We start from the raw sequence: 26,726 nt of genomic DNA, 5'->3' as shown, positions 1-26,726 counted from the left end.
ACCAGCCTCTAGCTGCTGATCTAGAAAGTTACGTGTTTCCATAGATCATAATCTCCAAACCCCATGCAGCTGCCTCAGATCCTCCATTGCATCTCAAATGCCAAGAGATGCTTCCTTTTAAGCAACTGAATCAAACCAACACTGAGCTGGCAGAGCTGTTATCTTGTAATTAGTTTAAAGCTGTGAATGAGATGCAAGGTAGCGTGTTGCTCTATTTGGTGTGTGAGACAAAAGAAATTGTCATTTTTGGGGCTGTCCACCTGTGAATGGTTGAATGTAGTATTTGGGCCTTGGTGGGATTTTTTGTGGTGGTGTTGGTTCTTTTTTTTTTTTAAAGCCTGATTATTTGGGTGCTTAGAAGCCTGATTTTGATACCCTTTCTCATTTCCTGTACTTTTATACTCTTGGGTTGGTCTGTTGAGTCGAGGAGGTCACCAAAAAGGTTTTACAAGAGAAGCAACCAAAAAAAACCATGAATGCACTGGCAAACTTAATTTCTTGTCTCATAGTGGACTTCTGGTTTGTTTGGTTTTWTTTCTGCCTCAAGATGATTTTTAAACAGACTTGAACAACCCTTTACATAACATTGTCAGCTTGAACCAGATTTATTTGTCCAATGAAGTGTGTTTTATCAGAACATTCATTACCCTTTTTGAACACAGCGGAGTCAAGGATCAGAAAGCAATTTTCCTTCTTTCCTGTTCTCAAAACCATGATTTTTTTTAGTGAGGTTAAGCAGCCCTTTTTCAAATTCCCTGTGCTTGATGTGTCATCTATGGATGAGTCAAGCCTGTTATGCTGGAACTCTGAATACAAGAATTGTCCCTCACTCCAAAAACTTTGGAAAGGAACGCTTTATTTTTTTTTTTTTTCCATAGGTAAATCTGGAATAAGTTTTCTTTTTGTTTGTAGGTGTCATGGCCATACCCATTGATATAAGGTGTTTGTATGCAGGCTCTTCAAATATTCATGTTTGCACCATGACTGCATTGCCTAACCAGCTCTATTTTTTTTTTTTTTGAAAATACTAAAGCTGCTACATCAACATGAACAGACTGGAATTTCTTTGCATTTTTAGAAACATCTGCTCTGCATATCACTGTGTAATATAKCTATATATTTACTGCAAAAGAAATTAAGGTGTCACTTTGCTGCCAAAAATTTAAGCATGTGCAGGACAGCGCTATTTTCGACACGCCGCAGATGGAGTGCTTTAAAAAGGACAGCTTAGCCTTTGCAGCCACATATAATGGATGTATACCCATCCTCCAGATAAAAAACAACTCCTTGGAGTGAATGTTTAGTCTGCCTTTTTGCTCTRCTCCGAGTTTTACTTCCAACAGCTGCTTTCCAGTTCACGTGAAAATACTATTGATGATTGAGGGGAGAGCTTTGSCTCTAAAGCATGAGTCGTGTTTTTCTTACTGACCAGCTTAGCCCTTTCTGTAATATAAGGGAACACGGATTTCCAGGTCCAAATTCCCAGGAAAATACTCCCATGAAACAATGATGGGCTGAATGGGGTACCCTGAAGACTCTGACCATGCAACTCAGCCATTATGTAGAATAAAATGTAATATTCATGGGGAGAGATGCAAAAAGGGGGAGTTTAAGGCCATAAAGTGGTGGTTACAACATTCAGCTCCAGCTCTGGTTATTTCAAACAGCTCCTACATCCTTCGCCTTGCTCAGACCAGAAATGCACAATGAAACACTGGGAAGACTGTGGAAAATGTTCAAGGATTGGCATGCATAGGAAACTTTGGTGGAATTGAAGAGCAAGAGGGGAGGATTTGTTAGTCTCCCAAGACACCCATTTCATCTCTACAGAAGAGAAAGTGGTCAAAATAAGGTATTTTTTGTTTTGCCTGATCCATCTCTTAAATTCTTAAGCTCTGCCTGCTTTTTCCTGGACATTTTTGTTCCTGGGATGGTCCAATTGCAGAAGGAACTTCCGGTCCCATTTAAATTTATGCTGTTACTTCACATTAATCAGTTAAACTAAATTCCYACTTAAAAGAACACATCTATTTTGCATCACCTAAGAAGCTGAAYTGATTCAGGAGATGGTCACCAATATCTAAAAAAATAAATCATACGATCAAATTTTCGAAATATGTGCATAGCCGTCACCGTAAAGGATATTACAGTAAGTAGCTAAATATTTTGATGACTGTTATTTGGAGGGGAATTAGAAGGAAGGAAAGGGTGATATCCCAGCATGGAGGTTTTTCTGCGCTGTTTCACTTGCATGGTTGTATGTAAAAGCYAAGATCCCTCTGGGTTTAAACATTCTTTTCCTAAAAGTGCGTTCTGCTCTGCCCAGGCTCATACATTGATACACAGTAAATGAGACAGAAAATAGGAGTGAAGAAAGAAAGATATGTGTAGAGAAAATAAAATATAGACAGAAAATATGAGTGAAGGTTTGTTAGTATTTCAACACAGGTCAGAGGAGAGGAAAACCCTTCACTGTGCTTTCCTTTCACACCATGGGGTGATCCCACTGACCACCAACTGGATTTTATCTCGGAGAAACACTGCAGGGGCTCTGCTGCCACACTCAGCTGCAGAGGARCAGCCCATGGGACAAGACTGGAGCTGCTCTGATAAAAAAAAATCTCCCTGCAGATCCATCCCTGTCCCCAGCCAAGGCGGAGGCGGCTCCAAGGGCGTTGGAGGCACCACGGCGGCGTTTCCTGCAGATGCTCCTTCTGGGTGCCTCTCTCGCAGTCAGTCAGGCAGGGAGGTTATTGCTGAACAGCACAAGACATTCCCTTCCTTCAGTGCCTGAGCAATCTGTCTCTGCGGTCTCCCCARCCTTTACGAGCCCAGGGAGTTGGAAAATAAAAATATCAACTGAACCCGAGTAAATCGTGCGCAGAGCAAAGCAGAGACTGAGCTCTGGCTGGGCCTCGCCATTCAGGAGCACAATTTCAGCTCATACCACACAAAATGAAGAAAAATGAATGCTTCTCACAGCTGGCAATATTTTACTTCCATTTTTCTCCCAAAAAATAATATTGATTTTGTGTGGATTCTTTTTAAGATGAAGAAGAATGAAGCGAAATTAAGTGGTATTGAACATCAAGACCTTGCTTTAGCTAAGCAGCAGGATGTTTAGATCTTTGCTGAAAGCTTGTTTGAACTACTGGAAAGCTCCTGGACTCTGCAAAATCAGGCAAYACGTTTTAAAGCAGGTCAAATATCAGGCAATTCAGCTGCCAGGAATTTCCCATCAGCAAAAAGAGAGGATGGGGAGGAAAGAATCACTTCCTTCCATCATTTCAGAAYGCAGGAAAGGCTGGTGCTACAGTCGGGTGACAAGCTAGGGGGACTGGGTATTGTTTTATCTAAATTTTCCTTCTAAGAATTTARTTATATATCATCATTTTTTTAAATATAAATAGATTTTGTTCATTTTAAGCAAGACCTGTGCCTAGATTCAAAAGTATTCTGCGAATGCAGTGCCATGCATGCTTCAGAAAATCCTTATGGACAATTATGTGTGCAGAATATTTAATTGCACGTGCACATATGGATTATTTCCACCAYTTGCATGGACACATCCCGAAGTGTTTGCACAAACAATCATAATATTTGGACATAATTTATTAGCTGGACAATTATACAAATTATATATTTGTATTTTCAATGAGTCCCATATTTTTATTACATGCTGTGTAATATTTGATCAACTCATTAAGAAACATGAGGATTTAAATTCAGGAGTGTCTGGATGAATGTCTGTTACACTTAATTAGTGATTGCTGGGAAAAGGAGCTGAGAATTATCATACTGCATAATGACAGAGATCTACACAGCAATAAAAATATTCTGCACAGTGTTTTAATAAGACTCACTGCCTTTGGTAAAGGTGAAGCAAAATGCAGCATTTTGCTTTGTGTCAGGGGTTTAATTTCAGAGTTTTATTTGTAAACGTTGCAAGTCATTTAAAGAAAGGAGTAATTGTCACAGCAGAAAGGCGTGTTATTACASATTTTTTACAGCCATGTTGTGGTGGCTTCGGTGTATACTAAATATTTAAACATACATAACATACATTAAAAAAACTGACAGAGCAGCAGAAGATGAAAACACTGCACTTTTGGGATAAAGATTTCAGATACAATGCAGAGAGYGACAGCAAAGTAACCAGGTAAGCGTGAATCACCCTGCTAAGATGCTGAGGATGCTCAAAGGGTTAAGGATGGCAAATCACATTTTGTTGCTATGTGCAGCCAGGATAAAAATCTCCTGGAACCCCCTTTAATAGGTGAAAGGTGGTCTGAGCCAAAACGCACACACTGACGTCCAACCCTTCCCCAGAGGATCAATGATGTTTTTTTGTGTGTGATCAATGTAATATTCCACAGCTAAATTTAGGCACTCTGCATCCTATGAAAATTGCACCTCTCCATGTCTAATTAACAATAAAAAATGGTGGTTATCTACAGGTTTAATTATTTAACCTACAAGGTTGTAATTAACTTAATCTTTTCAATAAGGACAAAAGAGTATATGGGGAGGGAAAAAAAAAAAAAGGATTTCTAATGTTGTTTACTCAGAAGGAATTCTGTAATTTTCCCTAGTCAGCTTGTAAGATTACACCATCTTTGCTGTTAACTCCCCTAACCCAAGCAGCACACAGTGTGAGACAGACTGCTGATAGTTCTCACTGCCTCAGTGCATTACTTGGTTAAATCATAAACTAAATTCTGCAAAGATTGTCCCTGTTAGTTTGGAATTTTTAAAGGCTTTTAGCAATGGATCATAAGATTCAGTGCTTGATGTGTTAGAGGAATGATAAAAGGGTAAAAGCAGGTGTCTTTAGCCACAAACAAACCTTTAGTGCCAGGTTCACTCTCCTTTCAGTGCTGCACTCTGCATGGTTACAACTCATGGGGTGATACACACTGCTCCAACAAAATCTGAGGGAACTTTGTCTGATATCAGTRGGGCCAGATTTCACTTTTAATAATTCATTTGGCACACAAATGAGTATCTGCAGTGATGCTGTGGGTGGGTGCTGTGCAAAGGATCTCATCACAGAAACTCTTGCAGGACCCATCACCACCGTGAGCCCTCYTTTCCCCAAGCACTCTGAAGATATTTGCTGGTCTGCTATTTTTGTTTATCTGTCATTGCCCTGCCCCAAAGTGCACAACAAAAATCATTTAAGTGAAGATTCAAAGGATGGAACAGACCTGGGCCTAAGGGAATAAGAATTCAGCTCTGGGTTCTGACACTAGGCTGCTCTAAAATCATAAGCAAACCCATATGGCTTAATTTAGAAACATTAATAAGAGAAAATAGCACATGAGGAGATTTCTGAGAATCTTGCAATTCATATCAGACTGAAAAAAACCCCCATGAAATGGAAATGGAAATATACTCTACACTCTTCCTGGTATTTTTCCCCTTAACCTTATTCCCCATGCGTGAAATGGGAAAATGAAGAYACACTATAAAAATGAAAATTTAAATATCAAGCATTGTTCTCAGCATTACAAATACAATTGCCCACTCAAAKATTTKAAGGGTGGGTGTCAAGAGAAAGGGGTCAGACCTGGATGATCTMCAGAGRTCCCTYCCMACCACAGCCATTCTGTGATTCAGTGATTCTCTRACATTTAATTGACTSCTGYAGAAATTACCTTATCAAGTAGAAGTTCATTWGGGATAAATGTCATATAATGTAGGGATTATTTAAAAATAATTTTCATGTTAAGCTCACATTCAAATGCATTTTTGTAGGAAGAGGCCTACGCTAGCAAATAGAATAAATTTTCAAGAGCCAATTAAGCCTATGTGTAGGAAAGGAAAAAATTAGTTTGTCCAAAAGCTGCAGAACAGTTCTTTTTTTTTTCTGATTCTGGGGTGCCCTTGTGACTCAGAGAATTCAAATCTTCTCCCCCAAACAGAGAAGTTTGTAATATTATCATTGAACCAACAAGAAAAATACATTGGTCAATAAAAGTGATGCTTCCAGTCTTCACTTATTGGGAATTAAACAACTCATGGACAACTCAGCTGGAAAGAGCCATCATTTCAGTATTTGTTTCAAAGAAATTCAATTTTTTTCCCCCATGATTAGAACAGCCTAAGCATAGACTCTCAGACCAGGAAGTGTTGCAGCTCTTCAGTGATTCCTTCAGAATTCTAGTGCTAGCCATACTGTCTGATTTACCTAAAATTGTAATACAATCATCCAAATGGTGATACAATCATCCAAATTGTGATGCAATCATCCCCCAGCACAACCGACACAACACAATCTTCTCCAGCTGTTCCACACTCTATGTTATCCACTGTGTTTTGTATTAAAGAGATTTTGTAAATGAAAATGGTGTCTTTTTATCACAAAAATATGGATCTTAACGGGTAAATGTAAAAACTGAAAAAAAATTGAAAACATTTTCCCTGTTGCAGTGGACACATAAATGAACAAATCAAATGTCTCCTAAAACCCCTCAGCTCTGCTTGTCTGGAGAAGGCAAGARGCAACAGAGCTGATTGCAAAGCTGTCCAATCTCTGCTGATAAATGTGAGGACTTCATTCTCCACCATCTCCTCTCACAGACAGGCTGCTGAACCAAAGTTTCTCTGTAATTAAAGTTCCAGGGCCATTTTACAACCACATRCCTTTCTAGTAGGAAAAAAAACCCATTCATATATCCCCCCTCATGTAGTTAAATAAATGAAAGAAWTCTGGTTTGTTCCATGAAGAAAGAGTATTCCCAGAACTCAGTTCATGCTTTCTGCCTGCAGAGTTTTTTCTATTAAATATTCAAACTATAATGACTGAAAGGCACAGGTGCCTCAGCATTTAGAGGGATTTTATGCCAATCCTTCCAAGGGGTTACTGATCATTATGAAACCTTGATTAATCACATAGCAAAATAAAGACATTTCTATTCATTTGAATATGCTTGGGTTATTGAAGTCCTGTAACTTACCTGTGCACAAAATAAGATTCAGCTGAATTTTAGCAGTGCTCAGGTGTGTCTAACTGGGARTGACAGCCACTGCAATTTTACTCATTTAAGTAATGTATTCTATCAATGATAGGCAAAACCCCCAAGAAAATTACCCAAACTCAACCCCAAACCATTAAAAAGACACTAAAAATCTTGACCGACCAAGATTTAATTATAATCCCAGATCACCTGCTAGGAAAGTTAGATACTTCTTTCTACCTGAAAGAGTTAATATGGTGGAAAGAATGAATATCAGAGGGACAAATGGAAAATGAATTTGGGTGATTTTCAAATATCTGAGGAACCAATAGGCCGAGCTCCATTCCAAGAAAGGAGRAGGGTGTGTGTGGTGGGCTGAGCAGAAACTGAAACATGGCAAGACAGCACTAAAATTCTACAATTTGATAATTTGCTGGAAGTTTCTAGCTGGCACCATTTGAGCTGCATTCAGTCTGCTCTCAACTCTGGCTCCTGCTGTACACAATGATCAAGCCTGACCTAATGAAAGCAGAATTAAGTGAGCTCCAAACCCTGTGTGTGATTTATTTTTTTTTTCAGGTGTTTACTCATTCCGTGCCCCCACAGGCCCAAATGCTGCCTCATTATTCCCAATAGTGCTCCKTTTCAAATCAGTGACACAGACACAGGGAAAGGTTACTTGAACTATCCACAACCTGGCCTTGAAGCAAATTCTTCCTCCATATGTTCGATATCTTTGGGAGAAAATAGTCCAGGCATGCCTGTGTATTTATGTCTAACATTTCTGGAACTATTTTGGATCCAACTGAAGTAACAGGTGTCTGCATTAAAAGGGAAAAAAAAACCCCAAACATTTCAGCAGGATCAAAAGCTCTTTTTCAGCTATTTTTTTTGTCATTCCTGTTCCTGAGAAAGCCTAGGCAGCTTTCAGGGCATGGATTATGCCTGTACAGTGAACAATTTTCCATTGAGACAATGCTTTATCTCAAGAAAATAGGAATATATGGGATGAAAATTAAAATTTTTGAAAAGTGGAGAACTGAAGGACAGAAGAAGTAGGTGACTTCYGAGGTTTCACACAACTTCTGGAGCAGCAGGAAGATTCTTTCAATCCCTGAACCACAGGCAGGAAGGAAAATATCTGTCCATGAATTATGAGAAAATATTTGGTTTGTCCCTACAGGTCATTTTTTGGTCTGTGCAGTGCTGTGAGCTCCCTGCTCTGYCCTGGGYKTCCACAGTGCTAAWGGSAAAAATCAGCCATGAAARTAAACCARCTGTTGGAACTGTTGGAAAAAWCAGCCATGAAAATAAACCAACTGTTGGAACGAGACCAACAGCACTTCCACTCTTCTCACAGGTGATACAATCCACTCTTCCTTTCCTTAGATTAGATTTTTTTTTTTAATGCATTCCTTTTCCCTTTAATAGATTCAATAGAAAACTACAGGAGTCTTGCATAAGCAATACTTTTAAACAGTCACAACCCTGCCACTTTTATTTTTCCCCTCAAGACAAGTTTATCCCTTATTGTGTGTAAACTTTCTAMAAGATGAACTTCTTGTTCCTTGCAGGATCTCTGAACCCCGGTAAGGAGACACTTTTGAACGTCAGGGAAGCTTACTCACCTGATTAGAAATAGCCAGGAAAATTTCATTATTGGAACTGTTTCCTGACCAAGAGTTGAGAAATTAATGTGTCTGTGGAAGCAACTTGGGTCACAGCAGCTTCACTGTGTGAGCAGATGATGCAGCTTTGTTTCCGTGTTCCGAGAATCCCTTTTCTCCCCATGCCCTCAACAACTCCTTTTCTGAAAAAACTGAATGGCAGAATGGATTCTGTGGAACATTTTCGGCCGTGGGGGTCACGGTGAGTTTGGCTCTGTACCTGCGTCACGCTGCTGCTAACACAAAAAAAAATGTGACCAAAATGTCATTTGTGGCTCGCAGTGTGTTAACAATACACCGGCGCTTGTTCCTGCCTTCATTATCTGTGGATGCTGACAAAATACGGATTTACCGGTGGATGACAGCCCTGCCCTCCATATCCAAGGCTTTCCTGTAAATAAATTAAGTGAAATGCAAATTAAAAATCCCCCCCAAGCCTAACCCAGTTTGTGAAAGACTGCTTGTTCTGTTCGTACTTKTGGCACTGCAGGCAACCAGAGTGTGAAGCAGGTAAAAAGTCAAGCAAGCTCTTGACGTCAGTTATTCCTCATTTGGAACAATTTTAAACAATCYCTGACTTTTGTTCATATGCTGATCATTGATTAAGCCCCAGGGATGTTTCCTCCAGTTTTTCTCCACCTTTATTACTATAAACAATGTAGTACTTTTCCAAACCACTTAGTCTCAGGCTCTGTGCACAGCCTATTAATAAATGCATCCTTATCTATTTTGCTTCTCATTAATACCGAGATGACAGCTGATTTTCTGACAATCTCTGGGTCTCTGAGACACTCATCATTATCAGCAATAAGTCATGTTTATTCCTCAGCTGCACTCAAACGTTAGGATTTATGCACAAAGAATATATCATTCCTCTGACAGAATGATCAGTTTTTTGCGTTTCCCCATCTAGTTGCACATTACTCACTTGGCATTTTCAGTTAAATGAATATGCTCACTTTAAATAGATAAGAATGAAAAAAAACAATGGCAGAAAAAGAGGTTTAATACTCAAGTAGAATGCAAAATATAACCATCATAAAGGAYTCCTGATGTTATAAGAACAGGTTTGTAAAAGTACAGGTGAGTTGGTTTGCCCCTCAGTTTTCAAGCTGCTCACTATCAACCTCATTCTGATTTCCAGTCTATCACAATTCTTCACAAAAAACATGTGATGTTGGGCTGGTTTGGTTTATTTTGCCTGAATGAAAATTCGGTGCATCTTCAACTGAGGACGGCCCAGCAGAATGAACTAATCATGAAAATTGCTTTGGTAGGATCAAATGCCTATTTCTAACATTTCCATCCACAGGAAAAAAAAAAAAAAACCAAAAAAAACCCCAAAAAAAAAAAAAAAAAAAAAAAAAAACCCCCCCCCCCCAAAAAAAAAAAAAACCCAATGTTTGAACGCTCTCTTTCATGATTTTGTGAGAATAATCCCCATTTTTAAATTCAGCTGCTTATTCATGGGCTATCAGAAGCCCCAGCTGAGAGCACTGCACAACTACAAATTAGCATGGAGTCACATATTTCTGCAGTCAGGACACAGAATAACATGATCAGTCTACTACAAGCTAGACCTGAATCTATCAACAGGATCATGAAGCACAATAATGTTTATATTTAATCATTTACTGCTATTGTTTCTTGCCTTTCTCAGACACGTTCTAAACGGTGACAAGAAGGAAAGACTTYTAAGTTTCTTCACACATCTTTTTCTGTCTAAAAGGGGCTGAAGCGTTAAGTAACTACAGCTAGGACGGTCCAGGACAAGAATTTTTGTGCAGATGGAGATAACAATTGTTACTGGTTGTGAATATTGAATTCACATGAAGCTTGCTCTGCAGACAGCAGTGAGATGTCTTCTTCTCTTTCTCCCTGTTTTTCACCTCCTAATACTTGTTCAAAATATTCTTCTCTGAATGTTCTGGGTTTTATCCCGCGATATTCTGTCAGCTGTGTAAATTCCAGCCTCCTAAAGTAACACAGGGCCAAAGCCTAAATTGATTTACTGGAGGTCAACACATCTGGGGAGGTTTTTCTGATTCTTTTTACTCAATTTTTTTTTTTGTTCAGCACACTTGCAAAGCATGGAGGGCTGGCAGTTACTGTTCTAACAATCAGAATAATAACAGATGAACCTGAACAAAGTTGTGAGAAGTCTGCAGTCCTCCTCAGCACCATGGGAACCCAAATTTGGAACAGTTTTGGGATGGCTCTGTAGGGACCTGAAGACCCTTCCCTCCTCCACCCCACTGCCCAACACAATCTCCAAAAATGTGCTGCTGTGTGTACAGGAAACAGCCAGATAAAACCCTCTGATCTTTTTTAAGATGAAGGGAATGTTCCAACTGCTGCCAGAATCTGGTAGAACACACACACTTAACCTCATCTCTTSAGAGGGGATGGATGCCCAATATGAACAAGAGATTGAGTATTTGCTGATAATCAGGGCTCTTCCTCTGGTTTAGAGAGGTTTATGTTGATTTTTACAATTGATGGGAGGCAGATAATTAACTCATCCAGTGTGGGTGAAAGCAGAAAAGAGCCCCTACTTGGAGTATTTTTTTCTGTTTTCCATTAAGAGCAGAGGAGAGAAATTAGGAAAGAAATATTGGTGTACAGTGCTACTCCCATACCAACAGCTGGTAAGCTCTTGGAAAAACATAAATAAACTAATCAGAGACAGAAAAATCTTTAGCTCAGTGATGTCCAGTCATRCACCATCCTCTTTGACAAGCAAGAGGAAAAGGGAATGAACACATTTTYACTCTCAGGCATATGGCCCAGCCAGATTTAAGTAGCAGGGAGCCTTTATGTACAGCTGTGAGATGATGTACACAAGCATGTCTGGATAGCCAATTAATTACACACAAATTCTATCAATTTGTCTGCACCATATTTTTTTTTTTTTAAATTCATGAGAGCTGTAACAGTCTAAAAACTCYCAAAGGAATGTGTGGGAATTCTTGTCACCTGTGAAATTATACTCTAACTGGGAAGTTTTCAATGCCTATAACACAACACAGAAGACAAGTCATTGCACAAAGGAGGAGAACTCAGTAAAATTTAATTACAATATTTCTAGTGGYGATTTCAAAAATTTGCAATGTTTACGTTTCCTGGCTTGTATGCAAGTCTACTAACCAAACTTTAGGTAAAGTAAATAAAAAATCCTAATTAATTTAATGCATCAGATGGGGGGAAAAAGGTGAAAAGGGGAAAGAAGAACTCTACAAGATCTGATTGTTGCAAGATTGAGAACTTCATCAACAAGCCTGCATTTGGATGTATGAAAACACATCTACCTCTTTGTGATCATTAGATTTAATCCTCTGCAGATGGAGGTTAATTTTGTCCATCTCAGTTTCTTCCTTTTCCATTTCAACAATCCTGTCACCAAAGTTGGGTGATTCAGCTCAAAGGTACATACACGAATTGCACAATCACATTAACAGAATATTTGATTTTCAAAATAAAATGCATTCAGTAGGCACAAGTGCTGGCTTCAGTAAAAKCACAATCAAAACATAAATGCTGCAGATCAGATCCTGTTCTGGTTTTTATTCAGAGATGCAGATCATTTTTAATCATCTTAATTAGTGGTGGGTTTAATTTAGGCCAGGATGTGCTCTGACACAGATTTTAATGACATATTAGAGGAATAGGTAGTAGCATCAAGAAGAGTTTTCCAAATTTTGTAAAAGTGAAGAAAGTGAAAATCTAGAGCAGAAAAGAAATAGACCTTTAGTGATTTAATTGCTGAAGAAATAGTCAAGATCTTCTCCCAGTTATAGGTTCTCCTAAACTCAGAGGGCTCCAAAATCATCACTGTATTTTCTTCTTGTTCACTTAAGAAATGTGTCATATGCCCTTAGTGATGTGCAAAAACTGCTTTTTAACCACCTGCAACTTTTCCATTGACTGTGGAAACTGCCATTTCATCATAACACCAAAACCTACCCCGAGTGCTCTGCAAAGCCACTTTTACTGCTCAGTGCAATTAAAACAAATGGAAAATTTTAAATTTCAAAACACTTTTTTTCAGGCACGTCAGATTTCCAGACAAAGAGAGCTGTGAAAACCTTGGTGGAAAACAGAAAAAATATTCCAAGTAGGGGCTTTTCTGTGTTCACCCCTGCTGGATGAGTTAATTATCTGCCTCCCATTAATTGTAAAAATCAACAAAAACCTCTCTAAATCAGAGGAAGAGCCCTGATTATCAGCARATATTGGWTYTCTTGTTCATATTGGGCATCCATCCCCTCTCAAGAGATGAGGTTAAGTGTGTGTGTTCTACCAGATTCTGGCAGCAGTTGGAACATTCCCTTCATCTTAAAAAAGATCTCAGGCACCCACTCCTGTCATCTTTACATTTATAGCAACCTGCCAGTTTCACTTGTATTTAAAGCAAGTTCTAATTGTACATGGGATTTTAGGTCTCGGTTTAAATTTGTGGTATGAAACAGTGTTCTCCTACAGGTTTTTCAAGGAAAGCTGAGAAAACACTATTTTTCAGGAATACAAGTAAAAGARATGGAAAGTAGAATTTTTTTTTTCCCTCAGTGTTGGGAGAACAATAATTTAAAATAGAGATGATGATGAGTAGAGCCTGAAAAGAGACAATTTCATTCATAAACTTGCTATTGCATTTTCATCAGCCAGAATTACAAAATTTGCCCTGTGAATTGCATTATTTTGTTTTCTATCATTCAATACTTCATTTTCATAATGAATACATAATTAATATATTATTCCTGTAGGAATACTACATTATTTTCAAAAATAGCTCTTTGCTCCCTTCGGGTTTTCCATTCTGAGCAGAAAAAAAATGCTGCTGATATTTGGATGGGCTCCAGAAGARGAGTAGACTAAGAACATGCACTCACCTCAAAAAAGCTCTTGCAAGACTTTTTTTTTTTTATTGCAAGATCATGCATTTTTACTGTCACTCCCTGCTGCCCACTCTAATGAACAAGTTATGCTCTTCACCTTTACAGATCTCATCCCAAAACATAATTGTGCAGGGAAAATGTTAATTGCAGCGCCATGCCACACTAACAGGAGGATTTATCCGTTCCACTTGGCTGTTTCTCGGTGATTTAGAATGACAGTTATTTTGTAGAATTAACTTACTGTGGGTTTCTCTTCTGGTAAAGGAGAATATCAGATGTTTGCTTTGTTTCATCAGGCAAACCTGGTTGGCAACACATCCTATTCCACCAACAGCTTATATCTATAGAGATCCCATCCAAAAATAAAAAAAAAAACAAATGAAAACAAACAAAATAAAAGGATTGAGAAATAAAGCCAGATTTTGATACTGCTGAAATATCCCAGTCTGAGGTAATAGTTTATCTCTCCTCTTTTCCATTTTGCCTCYTTAACAAAAATAATTAATCAGTTTGCAATGCACAATGTTCACCATTCCACTTGGATATAGAGCAGATCTACAAACCAGAGCCCAGCTCATAGTCAGGATGCAAGAGAAAGCATCTGATAGCCTAGAAAGTGGAGATGCCTTTAAATAAATAAAGATAATTAAAAAAAAAATTTAAATAAGGACAGTAGCTTGTGGGGAGGGAAAGTGAGAAAAAAAATCCCTGTCCTATCCCCCAATGCTCCTTGTGGCTCATGGAAATACAAGTTCTGCTCTCCTTCCTTTCACCTGAAGAGGTAAAAGCAGCACATTTCCTTATTACATAAGGTTCTCACTCATTTTCCAGGTGTACATATTATAATTGATTGTTATCACCAAGCCAAAATAGTTTATAAACGCAACAACTGAAAAAAAATTTCAGTTGTTAAGTTTGGAGTTTATTGCCTCAGAGCTCAACACAATGGTCTGTAAAACACACAAGCCCAATAATATATATGTTATATTACATTATGGGCCCAATTGCTTTTGCAGGCAACAAGGAAATAAGCACTTTCATGTAATTTACTGTGTGGATAATATCTGTTTTTGGGTCCAGTTTTGCTGAAAACTTTTGAACATCATACATCATTTATGGGTTTCCATGCATTGTCCAGCAAGATGTACATATCATGTAAAATATTGCCAAGTCTTTATCCTCATATTACTAAATAAKTTTCATACACTTAGTTTGCAGCATCATTTTTTTTTTCCCCAGCCATATCAGTGGAATTTACTAAAAACCCCACAATGTAGYAGCCAAAACTGAAGAGGCTAAATCTCAATTTAAAGAACAAAAATGACATGAAAGAAAGATTGGGTAAAGTTTAAGCCAATGAAAGTATGAGTCATTATTATATAACAAGCAAGTTGGATATATTTTAAGCTGAAAAAAAAAAGAAAGATAGGTTGAGAGGGGAAGAGAGCACAGAAGTGGGAGTCAACGGGGGAACTGAGGTAAAGTAAGTGGGTATGTAAAAGTTTATGAGCACTATTAGAAACTTCTGTGTTCTCTTAATTCTTGTTTACCCCCATCCTTTAGAGTCTCAGGTAGAAATGTTATGAAATGTTAAATGTTTTCATCCCCGGGGATGGAATATCCATTCCAACCACATCAACCTAATTAATTGCCACCAGGTAGCTATTAGGCAACTTCCAGGCAACTTTGACAAACTTCTTCTGTTCATAGAAGACACAGCTGGGTAGAAATTAGCCTCTAAAAATGCTTTCACACAACCTGCTTGTTTTCTAGTCACTGTCTTCTTCTGTTATGCTCATTCCATCTGTCAATAGATATGAGTCACACATTCGACCTTTCAGTTTCACTTGCGCACATAAATTTCTTCCAATTTCCTGTGAAACAAACACTTTTAACTGTTTAGGGGCCAGCAGTTCCCACTGATRGAGTGCTGGAAGGGCTGAGGTAGAGGCAAACTCTGGTGCTGATGTTCTTTATCTTTTCTCTTTTCTTTGGAGAGTGTTGTCTTTCTATTTTGGTGATCACCCTTTTGGTGATTGCCACCAACGTGCACTGAAAAAGTATCAAATATGTGGAACTCCAGCTCAGAAAACACAGTCTAATCATATTTTCTAATCACCAGAAATGCAGACACAAGTCAYTCCTGACTATACCAGCCACGATCAGCAGATTCACTCAAGGAAAACTGTAATTTTACCAAAGCAAAGCTGTAATTTTAGCATTTTTAAACCTGAAGCAGTCAACATTTGGTTCAAAGCTAACTTAAAAATAAAAGACTCATGCTTGCCCAAATGCTACCCACTGACATAAATCGTGATGTCACCATCATGATTTACCAACTGATCCTCCTTTTTTTCCCTCCAAACACTATAAACACCTCCAGTAGGAACAAAGAACAAACACGGCCACAGAGAGCACAGAAAAAAACGTGAAAGTCAGAGCATTATTTTGGGATTTGAGAGTRTATTGCCTTACTTTCTTTCAGTCATGGTGCACAATTCAATTCAACCTTTCAGGAAGCTTTAAAGGCAAAGGGGGGAAAAATAATTTTAATAAGAATCACAAAGCTGGACTATTGAGAGACAAAATGCTGCACAATGACCTGTTTTTATTTAATTTTTATTTTATTACCATTGAGATAACAACACAATGACCTGGTAAAGAGTGATGGGGACTTGGCTGGGTGCAGTTTATTAACAGACCTCATTTGCAAGCTCGTTTAACTCATTACTGTTGAAGCAGCAGCTCTGCAGYGAGATTTTTTCACAGAACAGAAGACTCACAGTCTGGTTCAATTAAGCATCACAGGAKGGTCTGGGGTTTGGCTTTTTGTTGTTCCCTTCCAAAATACTCCAGATTTGGGCCAGCTGTAATGTTGTCCCATCAGAGCCACTTCAGCCAGACAAGAAAAGTTGCTTTTCTACAGCGACTGAGATTTCCATGTCTTTGGTAATTGGAGGATGGTTTTAATGGGGAAAACCCAAAGGCATAGAAAAGATATATTAAGATGAAAATTTCAAATAAATGTTTCACTGAAAACAATTACGGTCCAAATTTATTGTTAATTGTGAGACTATGACCTAATACAGACTATAATTAAAGGCTAATTTTAAATACAAATAAGTACTTTTTATGTTTTAATCAATTGAAGTCAATGGGATTTAGATTAAAATAAATCAGGAGTAAACATGTATTTTAARTGTCTGATTTAACAACTTTCTTTAGCTACTAGTAAAATCTAAGACAATCAGTACAAGTAGAATGAAGAAAAGTATTAGAGATAATCTGAACCTAGTTTCTTTTGAAGAGTTCTCCCCAAAAAACCAAGCAAGCTTTCCATATATTAATAACAGTAACATTAAGAATGAGAAAYGCATCTTTGTAGATTCTTTACCAGRTTTGCATTTGCATCAAGTGACTCATCACCTGATATAMAAATTTTGCAGCAAATCTGCAGAGGTCCAGTTACTGTAGTCATTTATTTGTTTCAGAGAATTCCTAACCAGGAAAGAAAATTTAAGAGTGGTCTTTTGGGTTGGAATTCTTATCAGAGRCAAAGGTCAACAATAAAATCTTTAACTCGATAACAAGGAAATAGAAAACTATTTTGCTATTAGAAGAAGCAGCATTCTRGAGTATTGTCATTGCTCATGAAGTTTCTAAAAACTTGAACTTTAAAATCAAAATGAAAAAATGCATTTCTGTGTGTGTTCATTCTTTCCTGATAATTACTTAACAGGTAGAACKGGTCCAGAACAGCCAATTATTGACCAAGTGTTGTTTTCAGCAATAATTTCCGACCACAGGTACTAGAAAATCTGTTAACTGATTGCAAACCTATAAGGAATATATATATATATATTTCCTATAAGGAAAAACATCATCAAAGTTTCCAAAAAGCAACAAATTTCRCACATCATTCAGTTCCTGCAGGTTGATCTGGAACCTAAAGTTTAAACAAATGATGCAGAATGGGAATAGACTGCTTATGATTGAGCATACTAATAGTCCCTGACTCCTTCATCTGTATGCTGCAGGGTTTTATGGTTACAAGCTGCATTAAAATTGATGAAAGGCAATGTAACTTCTGTGGGATGATTCCGTGCATCTTTGAGTTGACAAAACAGTGCAGCATTTTTAATTTCTGTTCACCAGGAAACCTCCCAATATTTTTGCTCATTTTATTTAATAAATTGACTTTTTTTTTCCCAGTAACTTTATTTCCTGCTTTGATGCTGATTCGCTGTTTCCACTGTTAGCTCATTGCATRCTGCAGCTGAGTGATTGAGCCACCATTAATAGCAGGTTAGGGGCACAAAATTGTTTTTTTTAAATAAAAGGATATGGGAGACGTGAAATCCTTCAAGTCAGATGTTGTAAAAGTCCTACACTACAATAAATAAATTACATTTCGTGCCTAATTATTACATACAGAAGACAATTAAAGTTAGATTTATGTTCTTGAAAGATGTGTGCAGGTGCCCTGTAGAGGAGGGGGGTGATGTCCATGAGTGCATGGGACAGAAAAGAGTTTTTGTTTTGGGTTGGGAGGGCTGTAACTGCTCTGGATGGCTTCATCACACAGCAAAGGCAGTTGTTCTCTTACTGCTAATTAAACCTTGGGGAACAATTGGTTGAGGTAGCTGGAGAAAATTGGGATGAGAGCAAGAGATGAATTTTAATGTTTTAATCCCGAGCAAAAGGAGAAACTTTTAAGGCCTAATATTCTGGAATTTCAGCAGAGGAGCTGCCTGACTGATCCTGCAGAGAGGCAGAACTGAGGATTACCAATGTTTACAGCACTTTGCAGGATTGAATCCTTTTAATGCAGGCCCATTTCTACATAAAAAAAWAAAAWTWAAAAAWAATAGGTGCATCCTTTTCTATAGTTGTACTGCCACAAATAATCTTTAGTTTATCAGGGTTGCATGAGAGAACTTTTGGTTGCATACCAGAAATACCCCAGGTAGTGGCTGTGAATCACTGAATATTTTCCTGCTAATTTTTCAAATTCTTGTTACCAAATGAAGGAATCACCACTCTTCCTGTAACTTCCTTTTCCTTCCACCAATGACAAACCTCTCAGCARCATCACTGAATGTGAAATTTTATCAAAGCTCTACTCCTACCACAGGTAATGCCTGATCTTTCACCCAAATGTGAATTTAAGTGATGCCTGTTTTTTCTTCCAGGTCTCAGCTTTGAGAACTGAGAACACATAAAAGTCAAACAAGATAAAAGAGACTGCTTGTTGCTTTGCTGACAGGAAAAAAGTGACAGACTTGGGGGGGATGTCTGGGGATCAAATAAAAAAAATGAACTAGCAACAGTTCCATGCCAAGGGAGGTGGAGAGGGAGAAAAAGGGAGGAGAAGGTGATTTCTAGATTGGCTGAGAGAGAAACAGAGAGAGCAGCTGTGAGATATAAACCCTACAACTTTGTTATGGTTTTGTAAGGGGTAAAAACACAGAAGTACAGTGAATCATCCGAGGCCAGGGAAGAGAGAAACAAGAATGCACAGATTTGTGTATTGGGGGACAACTTTTTGCTCAGGTTATATTCCAGGACACTGGAGATTAAAGCATTCCCTTTTTTGGACTTGCAAGAACRTCAACACTTTATAATCCAGACAAAGACAGCAGAAAAAATAATAAAGTTGAATTCTTTGCTGGGAAACACTGCAGGAGGAGAATAATAATTTAAAAGCCCAATAAAAATCTTCTATTTTTCAAACACTGATGTCCCTCCCCACTTGGAACCTTCTCAGACTCTTTCAGCTGCAAAAGAACAGCTCAAACACTGCAATTTACCAAATCCCACTCCTTTGTTAAAGTAACTTCTTCTGGGGTTCCATGAATTTTCTATCTGTCAGAATATTTCAAACTTCCCAGAAATCTTTGCTTGTCTTCATTACTTTCTTCCCTACATGCCCATCTTCTTTCACCCCCATATATCCAACTTTAGCTCCCATTTATCTCTCCAAATCTATCATTCCATAATCTTAGAATCTTAAACTTCTGTTCTCACAGGATGAAGGGCCATGATAATAACTTTTAAGGGCCAAAATAATAATTTTTAATTTTTTTTTGGAATGGAGGAAAAGGCAGTCTAAATTTGCTCTTCAAATGAGACCTTTTTGTCCTAACCTATAGCACATACACTGGGTATTGAGAAGAATTTTTAAAATCATGGGTGTGCATGTCTAACAAATATGTTTCATTTGTTTTGAGGAGAGGAAAAACACCAAAAACTCCACCAAGAACCCAAACCCACACACAAATAATCAACTCAACCTTAAATAAATCATGTCCAACATTGAAATCCTCAGGAGCTAAGTGGATAATTAGTGATTGGATCCACAAAATATTTTTTCTTTAGGCAGAAGGAAACCACCTAGCCCTAAGTATTTTTATTCTAATGTACTCAAAGAGATTTGGGGATTTTGTCAGCACCTAGAGGCTGATTCTGCCTCAACAACAAAAGTTGTGCTCTAAATTGGGAAAACATAACACCTTTTATGCAGAAAATAATCTGAATCCTTTTTGTCTAACAAAATGATRGATGCACTTTTGACCATAAAGTTGGAACTTCCAAAATGTGAACAACCTTTTGGTTGTCAACTTCCACAAAGCCCATGCYCAGAAAGCCCAAAGGCAAAATGTTAATAAAAATCAATTATCAGCTGCCTCACAAAGCAGGGAAGAGCCAGTTTTGAACTTCAGCATTACGAGACCCATAATGTCATTCCTCTCAGCAGAAAAAGTGCAGCCAATAGAAAAAAAAAWAAAATCTGGTTAGTCTGTTTCTTTACAAATTAATTGAATACCATGCCAAAGTACTGCATGTGACTTTCCTGACATATAAATCTTCCTCTGAAGGTTCAAATGATCCATAATTTTAGCCTTTTACACAAAAAAAGGTAACTCGAACACAGGCTGGGTGAGGGGTCTTTTGAAAAAAAATGTTTAAGATCTTCACTCATAGATACTCATGGATATCATTTGTCTGTTTCAAGATATCAGGGATAACAAGAAAATATGGAACAAATAACCAACCTGACAGATAACTGAAAATACCAGTAAAGTTGTATAAATTATGGAAGTTTACCCATCAAAAACAGTTTTAGCAGAAAATCTTAGAGCAGATTGAACTCTAGAACTGATGCAGGTTTTTAGGGTTAGGCCTAGGGGTCTGTAAACTTAAAATTAACAAAAATCAAAATGCCTGGACAAGAGCAATGCTTGCTACTCAATCCCACAGGTTGAGTCAAGGGGCTCAGAATATATTTGGAATGAGAGCTCAGYTCAAACACAGCTGCAAATAAATCTTGGAAGTGCCAAGAGATTAGGATGAAGGCTGTGAATCCCTTGGGATTTGGATTATGTCCTGTGTGGGCAGAAGYCCTTAAAGGACTGTTTAGGGTGGGAATGGAGATAATTTTGTGAAACTCAGTGATTTAGAGCTGGGTTTATATCACAGTGCTGAAGTGGCCACAGCTCTAGGACAAGACTTAATGCTGGCAGAGGCTGGGATTAAGGTTGAAATGGGCAGAAATCCCCAAGCTTGGCTGAGAAAAAGCTGAGAGCTTTCTTAAAAGATTTAAGGGCACATAAAAAGCTGTAAGCTGCAAATTGGTAAAATAACTGTGTAACAGAAATTTAAAAGTGCCACAAGGACCAAATATTTTGGTGAAAGGCATGAGAGTGTGATACATCTCATTAGACAAGGAAAAGGATCAGTCAACAATCATGAAAATTATGTGAGCACCTAAAAGAATGGAAGCAAAACCATCCTCACCACCTCTGTTTAACACATTTTTTCTGCAGGTGGCCCCTTTCCCCAAGACAACACTTTGTAGGTGGAGAATAAACGCAGAAGTCATAACAGCACTGCACAAATTATGACCCAGAGCCCAGCAGGACTATTGTAATTAAATCCCAAGCCTTGATTTCTGCATTCTCATGTCCCAGTCAGACACTAAAAGCATTAAGTCATGAGAGGGATTCTTTTCATCTTCTTGAGAAATATTTATATTAAAATAAACATGGAGAAGTGAATGGCAATGGGGCTGAAAGCAATGAGACCACATTCYCTCTTTGTCTGGTTTAGGGGACTGGAGATAATAGAAGGAAAATTGGTAAAAGGAAGCATCACAGGCAAAATAATCTTCATTTTAAGGTTTGTTTTGCTTTGGCTCTATCTCAGGGAACTAAAACCAATATGTACAATAGTAAATTTCTCTTGAAAGAAGTTTTGGGTTCTTCCCACTGCCTTTCTTCACTGTTTCTGTGTTTTATAACTCAGTTTCATATGAGGATAAACAAATGTCATTATATAAATTCTGTTCAAAACTAAAACACAAACTTGACTTTTTGTTTAAGTCAACCCTAACTAAAAGAAGGCAAGCAGAAGTGAATCCCAGTTGAAAAAATTAAGTTAATTTTATTCAAATGCCTTAACATGCAGAAAAGATTTCATTAGTATCCCAATTTCTCGTATTCTCTGTATCATTTAGAAATTGTTTCTTGAGGAATGTTACTGTTTAGAACTTTTGAAAACAGAAGTCTTGATTTGAAGAGCTTGAGAATAAGCACAAAAGACATCTGAAGTTCAGAAAGCCTGTATAATCAGCAAGATGAATTATTTTAAAGAAAGGAGGAGTTAAAATAACACCAAATTTCTCACAAGCAGGGGTGGAAAGCAAAGCCCATACATTTCCTTCCCAATAACACCTCTGGGACAGCACAAGAACATCAGAAACCCTGAAAGTGAGCAGCTGAGGTGGGGAAAGGGTCAGGGAAGGAAATGCAGGGAAAACAACATTCTGTACCTTTTACAAACTTTTTTACTGCGTTGTGGTGAGAAGAAAGAAACAACAACAACAACAACAACAACAACAAAAAGGAGTTTAAAATATCAAGCTGGCATCTCAGCCTTTTTGAAAGCAAGTGGAAAGAGCACATTCCTTCTGCCAAGGAGGTTCCTTGTGTTGGTTTGCAGTGCCCATGGCAGAGGCTGAGCAGCTCAGGCATTGCCCCWTTCACATTTAATGGACAGTGCCACTGTTCCTGGCCAAAGGAATGGTTAACTCACAAAAAAAAAATCTGATTTATCCTCTTTTTCTCCTTCCCCAGCCAACTGTAGCCTCCTGCAAGCAGCAGTTCAGAGTGTTATTTGAGGAGATAAATSATCATAGTCTGCATCTCTTCATCACCCCAAAAACTTTTGAGCAAACTGCCAGGTCTAAGCCTGGCTGGAAATAAACATTGGAGCTTTGGAGCTTTAAGAAAGGTGCCTGCATGTTGGTGGTGAAACACTGTGACTGCTGGAGCTGATTAAAAAGGAACAAACAAGGAGTGAGAGGTCAATAACGAAGCGAGTTCTGCACACTGACTCATGTGCACAGAGGGGTTTTTTGCTGTGCTGCAGTCAGAGCAGAGAACTGAGGAGTTGTTATGACTGTACACTGAAGAAAAATTATTCTTTATTTGCCATTTTTTACATTCTTTACAAACACAACAGCAGGGCAGTTGGAATGGTGGGTGTAGGGTGTGGGTTTGTGACAATCAGGCTTAAGCCACCTTGGCAGCTACCTTCCTTCAAAGGTAAATTTCTGTGTGCTTTAATTCCAAGGCAGACAGAGTAATGCCTTGACATTCTTCTCCTTTGACAGAGGTAGATCCAGCTGACATAACCCAGTCCTAAACCCTGGCTCACTGGTAAGCCCATGAACCACCCAAACCACCACTGTGTAATCCCATTCATAAGCACAGGGACTCTGTTCTGCAGAATTTCATCCCAACTGACCATAACAAACAACTGTTCAAGAAATAACTGTGTGCTGTTTAAGAAATAACTGTTTAATACTTCACCAACATCTCAGATAAGATTTTGGATGTCTCCAAAGCATTCCCTCCCTTTTGCCTTCATTTCCTAAGTGGGAGAACCCAAATCTGTAGGTCCTGCTACCCAAGTAAATTCTCATTGCTACAACTCCAGTGTTTATAAAGTGCAATTATGCTCTTATCTCAGAGCAACAGCAGGGTCATGGTTTGGCACAAAGCAGCAAAGAAATCACATCAAATCTGAAAAGACAGCCTAATTCACCTGACCTTCTTTCCCCAGTGCCAAACATCTCTCCCATTACTCTGCCTCTGAAGGAAGCTTTGCTGGAGGAGCCACTTCACACCTGCAGAAATATCTTTGCTGAATGATGGGGTGGGTAAAAGCATAAAATATTTTTATTGCTCAAGTTTCCTCACAGAACCAGCGTCTGGCTGCAGGGCACTTCCACCTACGGATCGACATAAAAAAGATCCTGCTGTATATAAGCTGTCCTCCCCCACTGGGCAGGGGTGAYGGGAGAAGGGAATTCTTTAGTTACTACTCTGCCTAACTGGAAGACAGACATTCCCGTAAAACCGTGTGTGGGAGCGTTTCACAGTGAAACCAAAACACTGTTAAAAGTGAATTCAGCCAACTACTTCTCATGCAGTGCAGCTGCTACACGGAGAGATGAGGATATTTTATTATACACACACAAACTGCCAGACACCAACTCCACTGCAGTGCCAGAGAGATACCTCTCTTTTATTTTTTTTTATTTTATTTTTTTTTGCCCACAGGAAGATGTTATTAAGGCTGTTGACCCTCACATATCAGTCCCAACCTGCCCCTCATCAAACTGAGGAGCTGAGGGCAATGTGCTGCTTTCTGATTGCAACTGTTTTAGTCCAATTAAATTCGTGTTTGGAGCCTACACAATCAGCAGCCTGAATTGACGTGGCACTCTTRACTTTCTAATTATACCAGATTTATGCTGCTGAGAGAACGAACACGGGCCAGCCTTGAACTCACGTGACAAATCTGTTTCAYGAGAAAAAAAAAATTCACTGCACCTTGTGGCTTCATGAAGCAGCACTCCAAGGACATACTGAAGAGGGAAAGAAAAAGTCTTACTGCAGCCAGGAGGCATCACATTTTAAACAGAACTATCCTATTGTGATGGTGAGGTACCTGAGTGACACAGAGCAACCTGGATTGTTTCATTTTGCCAGTTTAAATGTCAATATGGCAGAATAAGAAAGGTTTATTCTCTATCAGACCAGCTTGACAACACTGAAATTCTTTATGTTTTATATAATTGACTTTCCTCCCACCAAGAGCAATAGTTAAACACTAAAAATCAATGCCAATCTCCAAACTCTTATTTTTTTGTTCACTTTTGACTGTTCTGTAACAGGTTATAGTGAAATGTGTCAAAGTGAAGGGGAAAATGTAGCCAAGGGTACAATGCAGTCAGGACCATCATAAACAGAATATCAAAATRTTAATGACAWCATAATTCTRCTTGGCAATAAAACCATGTTGGTAYCCTAGAGATCATCTGTATTCCTGTTTGATACTAAAAGGAAACAAAAATTTATAAATTTGCAATTCTGTGAATGTCAATAGAGTAGAATTAAAGCTTCATACTTTGCCTCAGCAAGAACACCATACCATAGTGCTTATCCGGAATTTCTAGAACTGCTAGCCCAGAAAAACATACTCCTCCATTAACCAGTGACACAACTTCACTTCTCAAACATTTGCACCTTTGGTTTCTCTGTATTTCAAGGCATAAAGATTATTATTTGCAAAAAAAAATTAGATAAATGTTTACTTTTTTAAAGTCTGGTACCATTACCACACTATATTTTTAGGTCAATCTAAGAGAATAACAATAGTCAGGTATTATTTATAAGGGATGCCCATTTTTGTAAGATCACAAGTTACGTTCAAGACGCCATTAAAAATGGAAACAAAAGGAAAAAAAGGATAAATAGATATAAGCTGTTAACATTATCATGATCCTTTAGAAATATTAGTTCACCTGCAAAATAAGGAGTTTTGTGTAAGAAAATGCTGAATACTCTGTGTCCATGTCACAGTTTCACCCAGACAAACCAAGGGAAGCTTTGGCTTCTACTGTTTACGGTTCTCTATCATTATTTCTTCATGGAAATATCAACTGTTTTCATAAAAAATGTTGATGATCTCATCACACGTTAACCAAGCAGTATTCCTGGAGCCAGCACAACCAGTTARGAAGTCAGGCTTTCTCATTATCATCAGCAATTGATGAATATATTTTAATTTATATCAAATGCTTGAGAATCCTTTATTAATTCATAAATGGACACATTACTTGAACAATTGATTGCTCATTGTTGACCTGTGTGTTAACCAACCATGAGGAGCTTTTGTCTTGTAGGAAACAACCCAAACTCTGAATTAACTTATATCAAATGTTTAAGAATCCTTTATTAATGGACACATTACTTGAACAATTGATTGCTCATTGTTGACCTGGGTGTTAACCAACCCTGAGGAACTTTTGCCTTGCAGGAAACAACCCAAATTCTGAATTAACTGGGGATTAGGAAGGACTTCAATGCTGTAGCCATCCTGCACTTCCAGACAATTTAAAGAATTATGAAATGTGTGTTTCCACCTGAAAGGCACCACACTGACATGGGATGCTCTGGGYTGTCCCTTTCTCCAGGCCAAGCCTACCAAAGCCAGATCTCACCACAATGCCAGGGAGAGCTATAAACAAAGACACTCTTTGAGCCTGAGAGCRGTAATCCCATTAATCTTTACAGGGAACTGGGTCAAAGAAGCCCCAAGGCCTCTCTGAGCCACAGAAGCAAGCAGAGAGAGGCCTATAAAGGGATATTTCTGCATCTCAGAATGCCCTGTGCAGAAGAACAGCCAATTAATAGTCTTTTCCAGACACACCCATGCACTGGACAGCAGAGAAAAGCGATGTCCGAGCTCTCCTTATTTCCAGAAACATCCTGTTGGTTTGCTGGGGGAGGGGGCAGGGTGGAAAATCCTACAAAAGAAACCCCAGTGGATGCCAGAGAGCCCCCAGGCTACCCTTTGACACCAGCTGGAGCAGTAGCCAAGGATTTTACCCACTGGGGACTSAAAGGAGACCAAAAACGAATCTAAGAACTCTTACAGTCCAATTACAGTGTGGTTGCAATGCACCACATCGGATTTTGAACAGCAGCTTGCAGTTAAAAGCTTCTCTAACCATTCTAAAAGTCATGGGACAGCCAGTACTCTCTGATTTTTTTTTTGTTGTTATTTTACAGCAAGTTATAACACACTAGGAAGTTTATCAGACAGTTTTACAGAGAGATAGAGGACAAAATTTA

General features: G+C 38.4%; 1 long non-coding RNA gene across 1 annotated transcript in view; it reads right to left on the bottom strand.

The window, feature by feature from the left end:
• LOC130581590 (uncharacterized) overlaps nt 1-26,726 on the bottom strand; it is a 38,978-nt gene that overhangs the window by 11,178 nt on the left and 1,074 nt on the right. The window lies entirely within an intron of this gene.

The sequence above is a fragment of the Malurus melanocephalus genome, unplaced genomic scaffold, assembly GCF_030028575.1.
Source record: "Malurus melanocephalus ecotype Western Australia unplaced genomic scaffold, MMel_1.1 scaffold_423, whole genome shotgun sequence".
In the NCBI taxonomy this organism is placed as follows: domain Eukaryota; kingdom Metazoa; phylum Chordata; class Aves; order Passeriformes; family Maluridae; genus Malurus; species Malurus melanocephalus.
Note: the sequence above shows the minus strand (reverse complement) of the source record. Positions and strands in the feature narration are given on the sequence as shown.